Source organism: Muscardinus avellanarius (genome assembly GCF_963383645.1).
Source record: "Muscardinus avellanarius genome assembly, chromosome: 9".
Classification (NCBI taxonomy): Eukaryota; Metazoa; Chordata; class Mammalia; order Rodentia; family Gliridae; genus Muscardinus; species Muscardinus avellanarius.
This window is the reverse complement of record NC_137795.1, coordinates 44,060,126-44,077,214: the sequence shown is the minus strand read 5'-3', so window position 1 is coordinate 44,077,214 and position 17,089 is coordinate 44,060,126. Positions and strand designations below refer to the sequence as shown.

The 17,089-nt window shown below is 36.9% G+C and overlaps 1 protein-coding gene and 1 pseudogene across 9 annotated transcripts in view; both read right to left on the bottom strand.

Moving 5' to 3' along the window:
* COG5 (component of oligomeric golgi complex 5) overlaps window positions 1-17,089 on the bottom strand; it is a gene marked incomplete at both ends in the record, with an annotated part of 279,247 nt that overhangs the window by 174,377 nt on the left and 87,781 nt on the right. The window lies entirely within an intron of this gene.
* Window positions 15,277-15,768, bottom strand: LOC308266706 (mitochondrial import inner membrane translocase subunit Tim17-A-like; annotated as a pseudogene). The gene has a single exon. The product of its transcript is annotated as a mitochondrial import inner membrane translocase subunit Tim17-A-like (transcript).

The following is a 17,089-nucleotide window of genomic DNA, read 5'->3' as shown; positions in this document are numbered from 1 at the left end:
AAGGAAAGGAAGGTTGGAAAGGTGGAAAAAATAAACATAATGAAAATCCCAAAGTGATAGAAAATTAAAGAATAGCTGGCCTGAGGGTATTCAACAAATGTTATCAAAAAGCAGTATGTCCTGTTTAAGATAGCAGATAGTATCTAATATGCATATATAATTTAAAACCCCTAAATTGCCTTTTCAAGAAAGCGAATATACATTTTCAGTAATATCTGAATCAAGAGAATGCATTCCAATGTTACTATTTGAAGTCAAACAGCACGTATTACCAAAAAACTAGACCTCAAGTCAAGAAGCAGAGATCTAAGGTCAACTTCACAATTTGTAGGTCATAAATATTTGGACAAGAAACTTTCTGAACCTCATTTTGATTCTCTCTGGATTAGTATGGGTTTCAAATGAGGAATTTGTAAAATTTCTTAGAAAACATGAATGTTTAAAACAAATGCAAGCTGGGCGTGATGGCGCACGCTGAGACAGGAGGATCGCGCAGATTTGAAGCCAGCCTCAGCTGGCTTAAGAGACCCTGTTTCCAAATAAAATATAAAATAGGTCTGTAAATAAAATATAAAACAGGATTATAGCCCAGAGGTAGAAGGCCCCTGGGTTCCATCCCCAGGACCACCAAAAATAAAAAATAAAATAAAATAATAAAACAAATGCAAGGAATTATAATCAGAGTTCATTAGGCAAGCATAGGAAACAAAGTGTTATAGTGCCACATTCTGACTTCTTCCCTATTTTACTTCACCAAGTATCCTCTACTCTACCTACTCTACTCCAAGAAAGGCTAATATCTAGCCCTAATGAATTCTACTTTATATTAATCTATTTTACTAGTATAGTAGAATAGTAAAAAAAAAGTCTCTGGTGTCTTCTTTTAGAACAGTAAAGAGAAATGTGGGGTCGGGCATCTTAAAATAAGAGATTGCAATTTTCATTCTTGTTTATGAGATACTTTCTGCTAAAGATACAAAATACTTTATGCCTGGAAAATTAATATGTCTTTTCTTTTACTGAAAAAATATTATTAAATGGTCACTGGAGGGGGGAGACAGGTGCTTGTGGGGGAGCACTGGGGATTAAACCTAAGAGCATTCTACCTCTGACCTACATCCCAGCCCTATTTTATTTCTTATTTTGAAACAGGATTTCACTAAGCTGTGGAGGGCCTTGCTAAGTTGCTGAGCTGGGCCTTAAACCTGTGACCTCCTGTCTCAGCCTCCCAAGACCTGTAATTACAGGCTTGTGCCACCACTCCCAGCTCAGGTGCTCTTTTCGATACTTAAGTCCCACTGCTAAGAGAGGAACTCTAAGATTTTTACCATGCCAAATGTATCAAATACTTTTGTTTCTATTGAGATAATATTTTTGCTTTTTAAACTGTGAGTATAACTAATCAATTATTCTTCTCTTGAATTAAATTGACAACCTCAAGTAAATCCAACTTTTTTTCAATGCTGCAAATTCTTTAAACAGTGCCAGATACTAGATTATTCCCTTCTCACACTCAAAATCATGTTTTCTAAGACATACTCCAATACCAAAGTTTCCTGGGTTCTCAAATTCAAATAACCATAGAAGGTTAACCAACACAAACAGAAAGTTGTTTCTTCCTTTATTCACAAAGTTTTCAGTTAGTGAAAGCTTATACTGGGGGGGCCAGAGAAAACACCAGTCTGAATTCTGGACATCAGTAAATCACCATAGTGGTAACCCACTGAAAACTTCTGAGGCATTCTCCCTCAAAGTGGGAATGGACTATACTTTAGGAGAAACTCAAAGATTGGGCAAAAAGGGGAGGAAGTTCTATGCCAAAATGATATGTCAACAACAGAACAGACTAATGGGGGAGGAGTGTAAGAGTCCAGGTTTGAGAAGGTAGACTGCAAAAGGAAGAGGCTATGGACAGCAAAAATAAGAGGCAGGCCTATACTTTTGACGGGGAGGAACTCAGTTTCTAGGATCATTATTATTCATTATTATCAAGACTCCATAAACTGAAGTTACACTGTAAGCCCAAACATCCCCCATGAATTTCCTAACTCATCTATCATCTCTGGGTTACCTAAAAGGCATCTCAAATCTAATATGTTCAAAATGAATTGCTAAACTAGGCGTGGTGGTACACGCTTGTAATCCCAGCACTTGGGAGGCTGAGTCAGGAGGACTGTGCAGGTTTGAAGCCAGCCTCAGCTATTTAGTGAGGCTCTCAGCAATTTAGTGAGAACATGTTTCCAAATAAAATATGAAATAGATCTGGGAGTGTAGCCTGGGGGTAGAAAGCCCCTGGGTTTCAGCCCCAGTACCACTAAATAAATAAATAAATAAATAAATAAATAAATAAATAGCTATTTCCCCATAAAACTTCTCTTCGCTTAGTACTCTCTGTAGGTGTCCATGATATTATATATGAATTATCTAACTGTGCCATTATACATCCTCACCATCCTCTTGAGAGCAGAAATGTGGCTGTTGTATCTCTAGTGCTGGGAGCAATATCTAGGACCAAGGAGCACTTAAATACATACTTGTGTGAATTAATTACCAGAAAATTAATTCTGCTAAGTCTGAATTCAGAACTCTTCAGTAGAATCAGTAGAAGAATTAAAACTTTCAAACTATGTGTGGTGGTGCCTGCCTGTAATCCAAGTACTGGAGAGACTGAGAGAGGAAATGCAACAGCTTTACAAGACACCGTTTCAAAACAGGGCTGGGGGCGTGGGAGTTAACTCAGAGGTAGAAGGCCCCAATACTTTCTCCATATACACACAAAATTTTAAACTTCTAGCACCTATAAAATAATCTCCTTTTGCCGGGCGTGGTGGTGCACGCTTGTAATCCCTGCGCTTGGGAGGCGGAGACAGGAGGATTGCACTAGTTCGAAGCCAGCCCTGCTTGCTTAAGAGACCCTGTTCCCCACCCCCCCCAAAAAAAATATATGTGTGTGTGTGTGTGTGTGTGTGTGTGTGTGTGTGTATGTATATGTATATGTATATGTATGTCTGTCTGGGAGTGTAACCTGGAGGTAGAAGGGTTTCCAGGAACCCCAGTACCACAAAAAAAATATAAAAATCTCCTTTTTATTCTTCCTTCTGGTAAAAGAAACTAAAAGAGGTGTTATTGTCTATAATAAAAACTAAGTATTTGGGTTTTGTCTGAGATTTCTGGAACCCAGCTCCTAAAACTTTTAGAATCTACAGAATAATAAAAGTATATCTTGTGGAGTTGGGGGTGTATGCTCAGTGATAGAGCATATGCCTTGGGTTCAATCTCCAGCACCAAAAATATCTATGTATCTTTTGTATGCTAATGAAAAGACTGATGGTTGAGAGCCTACAAGGAGAAACAATGCAAGAAGAAATTCAGCAGATGAGATAAATTAAATTTTGGAATAGGGAAAGCAGTTATATGGGGCATAATTTATTTATTAAAGTATAGGCAGTGCGGCCGGGCGTGGTGGCACACGCTTGTGATCCCCGCGCTTGGGAGGCAGAGACAGGAGGATCGCACAGGTTCGAAGCCAGCCTCGTGCGCTGGCTTAGCAGACCCTGTTTCCAAATAAAAATGTAAAAATAGGTCTGGGAGTATAGCCCAGAGGTAGAAGGGCTTCCAGGAACCCCAGTACCACCAAAAAAAAAAAAAAAAAAAAAAAGTATAGGCAGTGGAAGCATAAATATGTGTAGGGGGAGAAGGCAATGTACCTTCTATGTGATGGCCTGTAAGAACTCCAACATATCCCCTCTTTTCAGTTCGGTTCTTTACCTCATCTTCCAAAGTATCTAATGCTTCTAATTCAGAGTCTTTCCAGAATTCCATGGGGGTGAAAAGCTTCTTCTTGCATTGTTTCTTCTTGTAGGCTTATGGTATTTTAATATGTTATGGTCATTTTAGCAAACTTTAAGGAGAAAGAAACAAAGGTGTGTATACAATTCAATATATTTACCCATTTATCCAAGAATTTCCGCTACAGTCAGGAACAAGACAAGGATGCCCACTATCACCACTCCTTTTCAATATAGTCCTTGAGACTCTTGCTGCAGCAATCAGACAAGAGAAGGAAATCAAAGTAATTCACATAGGAAGAGAGGAATTAAAATTATCCTTATTCACAGATGACATTATCCTTTATCTGGAAGACCCAAAGAACTCAACCAAAAGACTTCTGGAGCTGATTGACAAATTCAGCAAAGTCGCAGGTTACAAAATCAACCTAAAGAAATCAGTGGCCTTTCTTTATGCCAACAACGAATGCACAATGAAAGAAACAAAAACAACAATTCCATTCACTATAACCTCAAAACCAATAAAATACCTAGGAATAAACCTAACCCAAGATGTAAAAGACCTCTACAACAAAAACTATAAAACATTAAAGAAAGAAATTGAAGAAGACCTTGGAAGATGGAAAGATCTCCCATGCTCATGGATAGGCAGAATAAATATCATCAAAATGGCCATTCTGCCAAAACTGATCTATAGGTTCAATGCAATTCCCATTAAAATACCAGTGACATTCTTCAGAGACCTAGAAAAATCAATCATAAACTTCATATGGAGAAAGAAAAGACCTAGAATAGCCAAAGCAATTCTCAATAACAAGAAACACGCCGGAGGCATTACAATCCCAGACTTCAAACTATACTATACAGCAATAGTAGTAAAAACAGCATGGTACTGGCACAAAAACAGATATACTGACCAGTGGATTAGAATAGAAGATACAGAAACAAACCCACACATCTTTAGTCAATTAATCTTTAACAAAGGGGCCAAACACATACGCTGGAGAAAAGACAGCCTTTTTAACAAGTGGTGCTGGGAGAACTGGCTAACCATTTGTAAAAAGATGAATCTAAACCCCTATATCTCACCAAACACAGGAATCAACTCAAGATGGATCAAAGACTTAGAAATCAGACCTGAGACGGTGAAGTTAGTAGAGGAGAGCATAGGTTCAACACTACAACATATTGGCACAGGCAGTAACTTTCTCAACAAAACCTCCAAAGCTCAGGAAATTAAAGCAAGAATAAACAAGTGGGATAACATCAAACTAAAAAGTTTCTTCTCATCAAAGGAAACTATCAATAACCTAAAGAGGAAGCCTACAGAATGGGAAAGGATCTTTACCAGCCACCATTCTGATAGGGGGCTAATATCCAGAGTATACAAAGAGCTCAAAAGACTCTACACTAGCAAAACAAACAACCCAATCAAGAAATGGGCAAATGAACTAAATAGACACTTCACAAAAGAAGAGATACAAAGGGCTAATAGATACATCAAAAGATGTTCTTCAGCACTGGCCATCAGGGAGATGCAAATCAAAACTACACTGAGATTCCATCTAACCCCAGTCAGAGTGGCAAGCATAAAGAAATCAAACAACAACAAATGCTGGTGAGGATGTGGGGAAAGAGGAACTCTTTTACACTGTTGGTGGGAATGCAAACTAGTTCAACCACTATGGAGATCTGTGTGGAGATTCCTAAGAAAGGTGGGAATAGATCCACCATATGATCCAGCTATACCACTCCTGGGTATCTTTCCAAAGGGGTTGAATTCAGAGAAATACAGCAACATATGCATACCTATGTTCATAGCAGCACAATTCGTAATAGCCAAAATATGGAACCAACCCAGATCTCCATCAACAGATGAATGGATAGCAAAACTGTGGGAAATACACACAATGGAATTCTATTCAGCCATAAAGAAGAACAAAATTATATCATTTGCAAGAAGATGGAAAGCCCTGGAGAACATTATGTTAAGTGAGATCAGCCAAGCACAGAAGGAGAAGATACATATGTTTCCTCTAATATGCCCAAACTAGGAAACACAGAGGATACCAGTGGGACTCCAGATAATGGAGGAGAAATATCAGCAAAGTTTGAATGGTAAGATAGGAGAGGAGGAAGGCCGATCTTGATTAATGAGGGGCTACACCTGAACATATGTAAAATTATGAATAAGACATGGTTAACCTGGACAACCATTGGTGGGAGGAGGGAAGGGAAAACGGGGGTGGGGGGAGAGGGCACCAAATATAATGTAAATGTATACTATTTATGTTCAATAAAAAAATTGTTAAAAAAAAAAAAACTCCAACATATCCCCCCTTTTCAGTTCGGTTCTTTACCTCATCTTCCAAAGTATCTAATGCTTCTAATTCAGAGTCTTTCCAGAATTCCATGGGGGTGAAAAGCTTCTTCTTGCATTGTTTCTTCTTGTAGGCTTATGGTATTTTAATATGTTATGGTCATTTTAGCAAACTTTAAGGAGAAAGAAACAAAGGTGTGTATACAATTCAATATATTTACCCATTTATCCAGAGTTCACATTTTAGTCAAACTAGAATATCAACTATTCCCCTCTAACTTGAACATTTTGCACCTCCCTAATCTCTAAACATCCGAAAAAACTTATCTTTCAGTACTCGATCACATTTTAGTCAAACTAGAATATCAACTATTCCCCTCTAACTTGAACATTTTGCACCTCCCTAATCTCTAAACATCCGAAAAAACTTATCTTTCAGTACTCGATCAAGTACTACCTACACATAACATCTTTTCTAGTCTTTCAAATTGTAAACAATTTATCTATCTTCTGAATTTTCACAGCATATTACTCGTATCTCTTCTGGCATTTAATTAGACCATATGTGCTAAATTTTAATGACTAATGCTCAAAAATCCCCCCACTGCCCAAAGTTATTCACTTCACTAAAATACTTTAAAATCTGTCAATCAGTGATTTATTTAGTAAAACAAGTTAACTTTTAAAATATTAATATTCTGGCCAGCAAGATGGTGGAATAGGAGGTCACCCACTCATGTCCTCCTACAACAAGAATTCTGCACTCATCCACAGACAAAAGTCTCTCTGTAGGAGCCTTGAGATTTAGGTAGGAGGTTGTCATATGCCAAAGGGACCCCAAACAAATGAAAGCCCTTTTGAGAATACAGACCAGTACCCAAATAGCAGACCTATTAAACTCCTAGATTCAAAACAAAAAATAATCTTATTCTACAAAAAGCTTGGATACAGGCCTTTTGGCCTTGAGCCTTCAAACAAAGCCACTTGCCAAAGGATCCGGGAGGAATCACAAGTACTAGTACCTTGGCAGACAGGCCAATATTGGTCCTACTTGGCTCCAGCCCTCCTCAGCTGTTTTGCCTGTGCAGAAGACAGAGGTAAACTAGGCAACCACATGGGCCAACAGGACAGGCTTACCAGCCTCTGTTCCATGGCAGAACAAGGGTAGGGAGGCCCAATCTCATCTCCAGTCCCTCCCACAGCATGTGGCAAACAGTCACACTTCTGCAGGGTACTGCTAGGAGGCATGCTCCTTCAGATCACTCTAACAGACTTCTGGACTCAGGTCCCTGGCCAGCTTTTTCATACAACCCAAGAATTCTCCTTTAATCTCCTCCATTTCTATCCAGGTCAAAAGAGAGGCAGGGGGGAAACTGGACTGATTTGTCTGGAGAGCATACAGATTCCATACAAATTATATGTTCAGTTACCACAACAAAATGAATTAGTGGCCTGCTTCAAACAGTCCTAATGGACTGCTTTAAAAAGACACGGACCTACACAGGACCAACTCAATCACTGTAAGTATGTGTACACAAACAGGCAACTCTTTTATCTCTCTGATCCTGGTGCCTAATTTTCAAAATGGGAATGAACTAAGTGGTTTCTTTTGTTCCTCTCAGTTCTGTACATCTGCATATTCTATGTCATCCTCCTATCTAGTCAAGACTACAACAATACTCCTATCCTGAATAAACTAGCTGATTGGATGCTAGAGCAGCAAGTTAATCATAAAATTTATTTTTAAAATGAAGTCTAAATTATTCAGGTTTATTTTTCCAGAGTTTAAATTATTCAGGTCCATCTCATCATCATTATCAGCAGTAAGTAAAATTTTAAAAAGTCATTGAAAGAAGCAGAAGCCAAACAGTTCAGGATTTTAAAACCACAAGCTCAAAAACTAAGTCGTTTAAATACTTATATTGCTATTCATTTCAACTCTACTTTCCAAAATTACATCTGTTCTTTCACCCCTCACCCTATTTCATGAAACCTGCTCAGATTCTTCAAACCAGATGGTCTCTTTTGAACCTTAATAGCACATTATTACATCTTTTAGAAAATTCTCCATAATGGTTATTTTTATACTTCTCTTAGTTTTATTCACCCTAAATATCCAAATACTATATTGTAAACTCTAGAAATAAAGAATGGTAACTCTTTTGTAATACTGGGTAGCAATTTCCTCAGAGAAAACACATCAAAAGTGAACTGAACTAAATTAAATAAAATGATTTTCAGAACAACTAAAAACACAATTTTAAAAAAGTACAAGTCACAATGACTACCTCCTTTTGGCTTCTAACATTCATACTCGAAAATTATAACTCTGACACTAATAAGTAGAAATAAAGCTAATAAATATTTGTGAGGTAAAAATAAAAACAAAAGCCCAAAATACTTGGTAGGCCTTTGTTAAATTAGCTGCAAGACAAATAGCATTATTTTCTAAGAGAAAGCTAGTTTATACAGTAACCACAAAGTACTTAAAATTATTAAACTTTTCAACATTTATGGACAGTTTACACAAATGGTTTACAAATGAGTTTACTATAAATTGCATTATGAACTTAGCTATTAAAAGACAAATTAGAAAATTACTTTAATTAAAATGAAATCACAAGTAATTATACCACCAAGCTACAACCACAGCCTTATTTTATTTTTTTTTTAATTTTGAAACAGGATCTCACTATGTTGTTGAAGGCTTTCGTAGGTTGTCCAGGCTATCCTCAAATTCAAGATCATCGTTTCTTTTTTTGTGTGTGTGAGATCCTCCTGTCTCCACCTCCCAAGGGCGGGATTACACGCATGCGCCCACGCTAGGCCAAGATCCTTTCTAAGCCTCACAAGTACTCACAGGCAAGCCCTACCACAACCTGCTCCAAAGTATACTTATAATCATCTCTCACAAAATCATTCCTTTTAAGAAGTATATTCCAATGAGTAGACTTACCATTCACTTAATTTGCCAAGTCAGCCACAAATCTCTCACCAAACCTCACTGCTTCTGTATCCTTAAATTGACTCTAACTACTGTCTTCCATTCTCGAGGCTATTCCCTTAATTTTTACCACCATCCCCAGCTGCTTAGCGTCTTGGGCTTCCCTATGTCTAATTATGCTCCTAATGTTCCAAACTGCTTGAATATATACTATACAAGAGTCAAATCAAATCTCTCACACTAAATGAAATAAAAACTTCAAGAATTTCCTAGTGTTCAAACATTTATTACATTTCGTATTAATAATGAGGATCTGAGGAATATAAAGAACTGTGAGAGACTGAGAGCGTTTGACTGATATATCAGCCAACTGACTCCCTTCCTGATCATCAGTAACACCAACATGTCCTTCATACTCTTGCCTCAGCAAATAAATTACTACAAATCAAGGATCTCCCAAGACAAGTGAAAAATCTCAAATGTTAAATCACCTAATGTTGCACAGAGTAATTTCCACAGATAACACAAATCAATGTGATGACACCTTTTCTGGTACCTTTTCTAAAGCTAGTGGAACAAGTATATTTTCAACTTATGTAAAATATCTTTATTACATTACCATGTTCAAGAAGAGGAAGATGACACCTATTTGATTCAAGTAGGAAAAAAGATTTCATCTGTGACTGAACAGATTCAATTAATTGACATAAGCATCATGATATCAATAATTTTTCTTTATTCTGGGTGAAATATTCTTGAATCCAAGTTTAATACCAAGCATGTACCTAAAAATATTTTATTGCTTACTAATTCTTCTGAATCACTCATACTATCTTTTTTCAATTTTGAATAATTCTGACATATAAAATTAATTTCAATTTTGAATGACTAACGTTATATATCTAAATATTTAATTCAAAACTAACTTAAGAAACTTACTCAGATAAAACATTCATTGTTAATACTATTATAAGTCTGTCAAAGGGGGGGGAGAGAAAAGAAAAATTCAAGAGTGAAAGTCCATTTCAAAAGAAATCAAAGGCGAAAGATTTATACGCTCTAAAGAGATTAACTGTAAATAAAAAATAATACACTCCAGAACCAGAGAAACAAGAATTTCCATCCAGCAGACAACTAAGCAAAGAAGAACAAACAGTATTTCAAACAAAAGTAAAATCTCAACATGTTAGGAATTAAAAATCATCTCTCAATAATCACAATGAATTTAAATGGCCTCAACTCCCCAATAAAAAGACATAAAGTGGCAAAATGGATTAAAAACCAGAATCCATTCATCTGCTGCCTGCAAGAAACAAACCTTACAAATAAAGATGGAAACATACTTAAGGTAAAGGGCTGGAGCAAGTTAATCCATGCCAATGGAACTCGAGGACAAGCAGGAATAGCAACTATGATATCAGACAAGTTAGACTTCAAGCCAAAGCTTATTAGAAGAGACAAAGAAGGTCATTTTTTACTGGTAAAAAGAACAATATAGCAAGAGGAAATAACGATAATCAACATTTATGCCCCAAACATAGATGCAGCTACTTTCATTAAACAAACTCTTTGTGACATGAAGTCACAGTTAAATCCCAATACAATAATACTGGGAGACTTCAACACCTCTCTCACACCATGAGACCGATCTTCTAAACAAATGGTCAGAAAAGATGCCTCATACCTAAAGAACACCATTAATCAAATTGTCCTCTTGGACACATATAGAATATTCCACACAACTACAGCAGTTTTCGCATTTTAATCAGCTGCTCACGGAACCTTCTCCAAAACAGATCACATCCTGGGCCACAAAGTGAGCACTAGGAAATTCAAAAAATGTGACATACTTCCCTATGTTTTTTCAGACCATAATGGAATGAAACTAGAAATCAACTATAAGACCCAGAGAAACCACATAAACATATAGTGACTGAACACCACACTGCTGAATGAAGAATGGGTCATAGAAGAAGTAAGGGGTCAAATCAAGAAATTTCTAGAAAAAAACAAAAATAAAGATACAACATATCAAAACCTCTGGGACACTTTGAAGACTCTATTAAGAAAAAATTCATAGCACTGAGTGCTCACATAAGATAAACAGAAAATGGCCAAATAAATAACCTAACGACACACCTCAAAGCCCTTGTAAAACAGGAACAATCTAACCCCAAAGCCAGTAGAAGACAGGGAATTATAGCCAGGTGTGGTGGCACACGCTTTACTCCCAGTGCTTAGAAGGCTGAAACAGGAGGATCACACAGGTTCAAAGCCAGCCTCAGCTACTGAGTGAGGCTCTTAGCAACTTAGTGAGACCCTGTTTTCAAATAACATATAAAATAGGTCTGGGAGTATAATCCGGAGGTAGAAAAGCCCCTGGGTTCTACCCCCAGTAACACACACACACACACACACACACACACACAGATAGGGAATTATTAAAATCAAAGCAGCAGAAATCAATGAAGTAGAGAATAAAAACAACAACAACACAGAAAGTCAACAAAACCAAGAGCTGGTTTCTTGATAAGATAGACAAGAGCTGGTTTCTTAAATTAACAAGATAGATAAACCACTAGCCAACCTAACCAAAAGAGAGAGAGAGAGAGAGAGAGAGAGAGAGAGAGAATGAATCAATCCACATTACAAAGATAAGAGATGAAAAAGGAGATATCACTACTGACAGTATAGAAATCCAGAGGATTAACAAAACTACTTTGAAAAATTATATACTCAAACAAAATGGAAAATCTGGAGGAAACTGACAACTATCTAAATAAATACAACCTCCATAAACTGAGTAAAGAAGATAAAGAAAATTGAAACCAAACAACAGCAATCAAAGAGATTGAAATAACAATAAAGAGCCTACCATCAAAGAAAAGCCCAGGACAAGATGGTTTCCCAAATGAATTTTTATAAAACTTTTACAGAAGATCTAATCCCAATGCTCCTCATTTTTTGTGTGTGAAATAGAAAAAGGGACTCTCCCAAATATATTCTATGAAACCAACATCACATTAATACCAAAATCAAATAAAGACAGCTCAAGGAACAAAAACTATAGGCCTATATCTTTGATGAACTGGGATGCAAAACTGCTAAACAAAATACTAGCAACACGCACTCAAAACCACATCAAAAAATCATACACTACGACCAGGTAGAGTTCATCGCAGGGATGCAAAGCTAGTTCAACATACCAAAATCAATCCATGTAATTCATCATATACACAGAACCAAAGACATAAATCACATGATCATTTCAATAGATGCTGAAAAAGCATTTTATAAAATCCAACATCCACTTATGATAAAAGCACTACAGAGAATCAGAATAGAAGAAACAAAGCTCAACATCATAAAAGCAATCTACAATAAGCCCACAGCCAACATCATATTAACTGGGGAAAAACTTTGAGAATTCCCCTAAAACAGGAACAAGACAAGGATGTCCATTATTACCACTTCTGTTCAATTGCCAAACTATGGAACCTGCCAAGATGTCCATCAAAAAATGAACAGAATACAAAACTTTGGGATATGTACACAACGGAATAAAGAAAAACACAATTACATCATTTACAGGGAAATGGATGGAACTGGAGGACATTATGCTAAGTGAGATTCGTCAGTCACAAAAAATAAGAAATAGGATGCTTTCCCTAATATGTGAAGCTAGGAAGAAATGCATAACAGGAGGAACTCTAGATGAAAAAGGCGATTCTATAGATGAGCAAATAAGGTGACTTAACCGAGGAGATGGGAGAGGGGAAGAGGGAAACTCTCTAAAAGCACATTATATACTTAAACAAACATATCAAAGTCAATCACTGTCAAGCATGGGAAGGAGGGAAGGGGAAAGAATGAGGCAGGAATTGGGTAAGGGCTAATTGGGTGATGTGTACATGTATGTCTCCACTATCTTGTATCCTATTAAGATGTCTGAATACAATGCACCAATAATAATTTATATCAAAGAATACCAAAGCAAGTAATTAAAACTTAAAATACAAAGGCAAATTATACCATATATTATTAAAAGAAATAATCAAAGAATAATTCTACCTAATAATACCTAATCTAAATATAGACTATAAATAATATGTGATAAAACCACTTAAGAGAATGACCTAATATCAATTTTTTTTTTTTTTTTGGGTGGTACTGTGGGTAGAACACCGCAGAGGCCTTCGACCTCCGGGCTATACTCCCAGACCTATTTTATATTTTATTTGGAAACAGGATCTCACTAAGTTGCTGAGAGCCTCACTAAGTAGCTGAGGCTGGCTTCGAACCTGTGCGATCCTCCTCTGTCTCAGCCTCCCAAGCGCGGGGATTACAAGTGTGCGCCACCCCGCCCGGCTAACATCAATTCTTAAAATCTTAATTATTTCAAATTTCAATTTAACTCTGAGAACATGTCATGAAATCTGAAAAGTAAGATCTACAGATGGAAATTTAGTACTGTGTGTTTTACCTCTGGGAGTTACAGGCTGCACCATGATTCTATTCTTACATTACAAATCTGTTGTGTGGGGAGCGGGGGAGGAATAACTGTGTTACAGAAAAAAAAGAATAGAACAAACTGTTGTAAGAACATGTAGCTTTTTCATATGTCTTTATTCTTTACAAGTAACCTTATTCGTTCAAGTGTTTTCTTTAATCAATGGACTCATCTATAGTTAAGAAGCCTAATGCCCTTCATGTTTTTTAGCAGAAGAGTGATCCTTAGGAAGCCATTGCCACTTCATGCCACAGCTTTGTTTTAATACACTTTTATTGGTGCATTGTAATTATACCTCATAATAAGACTCACAGTGACAGAAACATATATGTACACAGCAGTTGGTGTGTCTCCTATTTTAAGCCTGTAACATCATAATAAAAATGAGGAAGAGTTTTCTTGTTGTTGTTTTCATCCCCAGCATAACCCAAAATACCAATACAAACCACTACAAGGAGATGAGGGAAAGAGGGTGGTTAGGACAACAGCTGTGTTGAAGCTCAGAAAGGACATGCGTCGGCAGATTTGTGCCGTGCCGCCTGCCACGCGATGTGCCTAGATCTAGTCTGACTCCTAAAATTAAAATTAAAAAAATAATTTTCATTCTTGCTGTTTTAGTCCCCACTACAGAGTATTTTTGCTTTAGATGTTCTAATTCATTAATTTTAATATGTTGTCACTGGAGAGGGAAGCCATTAAATTTATTTTTTTCATATTAAAAACAGCATACATTTTATTGTCAAGCACACAATAAACACCAAACTTTCCCCTGCACAAATTGTTCTTATGTAGAGTTGGGTATATTGGAAGCAAGTTGTTTTTGGTGAGGTTTATAATGATCAGTAGCCCTAAAGGTAACAATTTTATATCTGGCATCTTCAAAAACCAAAACATAGCATATTTTACTTTCAAAGAAAAAGATAAAATATTTTACCATATCCTTCAAACCATATAGCATTTCACTGTGAAATGATTCATGTCGACTCTGTGTAATTCTTCTAATACATAATTCACTTTCAGTGAGATGAAGGACTAGTAAAAAACATGCATTATTTGAAATATGTTAAGTATGAAAAACAAAACTCTACAACTTATCTTAAGAGTAAGAGTAAGTTCTAGGAGCTTTTTATTGTTTGAATAACAGAACACATAAAATCAGGCAGAGAAGTCTCCAGGAAATGATGGCCCTTCTGCTCTGTTATCTGCCCTATGGTCCTTCATCTTCTAAGCACTTACTATATTTTCCTTTAATGATATTAGACATTTATTTTTTATCACAAATTCAATCCAAGTGTGAATAAATAAATGCAGTATCTTTTATAACCCCTCCATGTTTCTTTAAATAGAAAAAAAGTAGCCGGGCATGGTGGTGCACGCTTGTAATCCCCGCGCTTGGGAGGCAGAGATAGGAGGATCGCGCAGGTTCGAAGCCAGCCCCACGCGCTGGCTTAGGAGACCCTGTTTCCAAATAAAAATGTAAAAATAGGTCTGGGAGTGTAGCCCAGAGGTAGAAGGGCTTCCAGGAACCCCAGTACCACCAAAAATAAATAAATAAATAAATAAATAAATAAATAAATAAATAAATGTGCTAAATGTCTCTTCATGGCCTATTTGGCCACAGTTGTCCCACCTATGGTTTTAAAAACAACTTGATCTTCTGAAATCCTTCTTGAACTACAGCTCATTCTGTTAAAGAAATCCTGGGAAAGAAGTCCTACTGATATTGCCCATAGTCTCCAAAAGGTGAGGATGGTAATTGGGTTGAAGGCAACTGGGAAAGGTCTTCAGCAAACTGAGGACCATTGGGAAACTGCGCAGAGGCAAATCTTGTCAACTAGATACCAGCTCTTTCAATTAAAGCTAGGAGAATGCCGCCCATTGCAGCTGACCCGACCATGGCCACTGGTCCATTTCTTGCTGCCAGTATGGCTCCAGTTAAGGCACCACTAGTGATGGGAGTTCCAGGGATCTTCTTTTTCTCTAACTTGAACCATACTACAGTTGATCATGGAAAACAGACCTCCCCAAACTGCAAAGCTACCTCCCAACTTGGAGCCTGGGTTTTAATAGCTGTCAAACTTCCTCCTAGTCTGTGATTTACTCCCACAGGAGAATTGCGAAAACCTTTGATTGCTTGAAAGATACCACCACCTATGGTTCCCATTGTAAAGGCCCCACCACAGTCATCCACAATCCTCCAGGGGCATGGCTCTCACGCATATTACTCCATCTTGACTTCAGCCGTGCACATTAAATTTATGAAAAAGAAAAACATGGCCACATCTGACTGCAAAATGACTGGTCATCATAAAAACACCTTATACTTATGTATATTACTAGTTAAAAGACATTTTTTCCATTTCCAATTTAAACTACATTGAAAATGTTTCATCTATGTTGTTGTGATGGTTTGGCTTTTCCCTGGCAAATCAACAGTTTGAGATGTCATAAATACAAAATAAAAAGCAGCAGGAAGAGTGAGAACCCCATGCCCATGTTGGAAGAGCACTGCTTGCAGAGTCAGGGAAGGCAATGTGTATGAGATAAAAATGGAACAAGGTATGAATGAACTTGGTAGAAATAAGATATGAATAAAAGCAGAAATGTACAAAGTAGCTTTGAACTTAAATCAAAGGACAAGCATATACCTTTATTTCACATAAGAATGAAAGACAGACAAGTAACTATAGATATAAATACATTTTTAGAAGACATATACAGAAACAAGTTGACAAAATTCAATCTTGATTTTTCTATGAAGTAAGAAGTAAAGACTTCTGGTAAAAATAAGAGGCAGAGAAGGTTCCTTGAACAAGGTGGTGGTGGTCTACATCAAAGGTCACCAAATTAGCCAGGCGCACACCTGTAATTCCAATATTGGAATTCTGAGGCAAAGGATTGTAAATTTGAGGCCAGACTGAGCAACTGAGTGAGGCCCTCTGCAACTCAGTGAGACCTTGTCTCAAAATAAAAAGTAAAACAGGGCTGGGGGTATAGCTCAGAGGTAGAATGTACCTGGATTCCATCCCCAGTACCACACAAACACACACAATAAAAGTCACCAAAGTAAAGCATATGTGCCTCAAGCTAAGAATGTTTATACATTTTTAAAGGGTTGAAAATGAAAACAAATAAGAATATAATACACACTATATGGTTCACAAAGTTTGAAATATTTATTATCTGGCTCTTTTCAGAAAAAAATTCACTAACTCTGGGTCTATATAATACCATCTATGAAGGAGAGAAAAATGACTAAAAATGAGAAGAAATAAATCTGAAAAGGCATCCATCTGTACAGCAGTTGTGATCTTTTCTCTGTTTTTTTCAGTGTTATCTTTTCATCCAAAAGGACATGATATAATGAAACCGCTTATGAAAAAAAATTGTCCAAGGCAGATTTAGTATTTATTTGTTGGTTGGTCAGTTGATTGGTTAGTACTGTGGATTTAACCTCTAAACTACATCCCAAGCCATTTTAACTTTTTTTTTTTTTTTTTTTTTTACTTGAAAGAGGGAATAAGTTG